The following is a 2,861-nucleotide window of genomic DNA, read 5'->3' as shown; positions in this document are numbered from 1 at the left end:
TTTCTTCACAGTGTACACACATTCAGACTGCTGCACAATTTGGCACGGCTCGCTGATCGGACGACGGGTCGGTGGGTGGGTGGACGTGTGGGAGCGAGGGAGAGAGACGGATGGGCGAGTAATCCTGCTGTCTCTGAATGGCAGCAGGTATGCCACGGCGACGTCTTTGACGTCTTTGGGACAGAGGCGGTGGCAGCAGCAGCCTCTGCAGGTCTGCTGAGACCAGGCTGAGACCCTTTTGGGCTTCTCTCCACATCCTGTGCAGTGTCTCTCTCTCCCCCTCCTCCCCCGCCCACCCCTCCGGCCCCGTAGGGTTTCTATGCCTGCAGGCATCCGAGCCCGGGGCTGAGGTCGGGTCGGCCCAGGACCAGCGACAGGGCAGGGCAGGGCAGGGTCTTTGTAGTGGGGCTGCACATGGTCTGGAGCCGTGAGCCTGCGCCGCCTGGCCGGGGCCCGGCAGGGTCTCCAACTTCTCGGAACAAAGATCCCATATAAAATGTGACCGGCCAGCGTAACTTAAAAATAAAAAATAAAAAAATCTCCCAAGTCTTTTTGGCCCCTGCTGCCAGAATTCCAAGCCGGAGCAAGCCCCCCCCCCTCTTTCCTTCTCGATCTCGCCTTGCCCCGCGCCCCCTCTCCCTTTTCCCCTCTCATCTCAGTCCCTTGTTTTCTTTCGTTCATGACTGTGCCTTTTCCTTCTCTAGAGCTCCTTTTTACTTTTTATTTTTCCCTTTTCTTTTTACTTGTTTTTCTTTCTGACATGGGTAACCCCCCCCCCTCTATTCTCCCCCTCTCCGCCCTGGTTTCTCCTTTTGTCCGGGGAAAAGGAAGGGTCTCGGGGAAAGGGTTCGAGAGTTCGTTCTTCTCCTCCCAGCAGTGCGACTTGGGCTTTGCTCACGGGGCCTCCTTGCAGCGAGCCTTAGGTGCACGATTACGGGTCATTCCGCTCGTTCAAGAACCGCGTTTCTTTTCTCTGGGATAGGGGAGGATACAGTATAATTTTGACGACCCATCCGATTTGAGACCGCACCCTGCCCCAACTTGTATGTTTTGAAGAATCGTTTTCGTCGTCGAGGGTGGGTTGATTGTGTTTATTACTACGACCCTATGATTTTACGAAGGTGTGCTTTGAGGTGGACAACACGACTAACTGCAGCCCATCTCCATGCTCACGCGGCGCGGGGTCAGGGGTCACCGTCGGGCCGAGCGCTGTTTGAGCTGCCCGCGCGATAACAGCGGCGAAGGAGCAGCGGGGCGTGGCGTAGCGTGGCGCTCGGGAATTAAAAGAACACAACCATTTCCTCGCGTGATTCGAATTCAGTTCGCGAATAAGAGAACGAGGAAGAGGGGGGGGGGGGGAGGCCTTGTAGCGCCCCGCGGTGCCCTGCCCGACGGGAGGGCTGCTCCGGTGCCCTGCCCTGCCTCCCGAGTCCTGCCCTGCCGTGCCGGGCTCCCTCTCCCCTCAAGACCCGTCCCGCCCGCCCGCCAGTCTCCTGCTTGACAGTTCCGTTTGAAACGCGTTTGGGGCCAGACACGCTCTCCACGCACACGCACGCACGCTCGCTCGCTCGCTCCTTGTTTGAGCCCCTGCCTCCCTCTCCCCCCCCCTTCCCCTTCTCCCCCCTCTCTCACTGCCTGCTGTGCGCCGCTCTCCGGGGACTGGCCGGTAATTAAAGTGGCTCATGCAGAGAGCAAACAAATTTAGAATTTTCTGAATTCGGTCAGCGGCTAATACAACGCATTTCGCTCTGGCCGCCCAAAGCGATTCGCGGTGGTGATGGCGTGCTCTCAAATCAGCCCCCCCCCCCTCTCTGCGCCCCGCGCCGCGGTTTGGACGTTTTCCATCACGATTAATCGCAACGCGCCGTGCGCGTGGAAAAACGCGGAAAAATTTCGAATCCTTCCATCCCTCGCCTCGCTCCTCGTGCACGTCACGAGCGACCAAACTTGGCACGTGTGTTCCAATTTTAACGTCGTTAACGCAAATTAATTCGGGCTCCTCGTCGCCTTGCGCGCGGCGGGCATCGCCATGGGCAGCGCGGGGCGAGCGGCCCGCCGGCCGGCGAGACGGGGACAGGTGTAATCAAGTCAGGAGCGTGCTGCATTTGTTCCACTCCGAGTTCAGGTTCGGGTCAATGTCTCCCCGTGTCGCGTCTGTCTCACGCCCCGCGGCCGCCCCGCCCCGGGCCAGCTGACCCGCGCGCTCGCACCCATGGCGTCGACGGCGGCGGCGGCTCGACGTGGACGCTGCCGCTGCCCGTGGCGCAGGTGGTGGCGGCCGCGTCCGGGCCGTAGGCAGGCCGTAGGTCATGACGATCGACAGATGTTGGAAGCGGCCCGAGTCTGGCCGTGAGGTCCGCGCTGCTGGCGGAATGGCGGCGGTCGTGCATGGCAGGCTCATTTTTAATTCGCCGCCCTCCCCTGCCCTGCGCCAGCTAGCAGCGCCGCGCACCCTCCTCCGCCCGCTCTCACTCCCCCTCTCCCCCCTTTGCTCTGGTGAATATTTCATCCGCTATCCGCCAGAACGGAAATACACGTGCACCTGTCTCGTTACTCGCCTGCTTCCGCTCCCCCTGCCTGCCACACCTTCTCCCCTCGCTGACGCTCCCTCTCACTCCCTCTCATTTACATTCCGGCAAGAGTGACAGAGGCAGAGAGAGAGAGGGGGGGGGGGTAGGAAGGGAGGCAGAGGAGAGGGAAGGGAGAGAACCTGTGCGGGGGTTCGGAGAGAGAATGAGCAGGGGAGGGTGCTGCGGGGATGGTGCGCGGCCGGGGCGGGGCGGGCCAGCACCCCGTGCATACTGATATCCCACGTCGGAAGTTGTTTCCCGCTGCGCTTATCCGCTTATTTCTAAACGCCG

The sequence above is a fragment of the Frankliniella occidentalis genome, unplaced genomic scaffold (assembly GCF_000697945.3).
Source record: "Frankliniella occidentalis isolate FOCC.00 unplaced genomic scaffold, Focc_3.1 Scaffold65, whole genome shotgun sequence".
NCBI lineage: Eukaryota > Metazoa > Arthropoda > Insecta > Thysanoptera > Thripidae > Frankliniella > Frankliniella occidentalis.
This window is presented reverse-complemented; position numbering follows the sequence as displayed.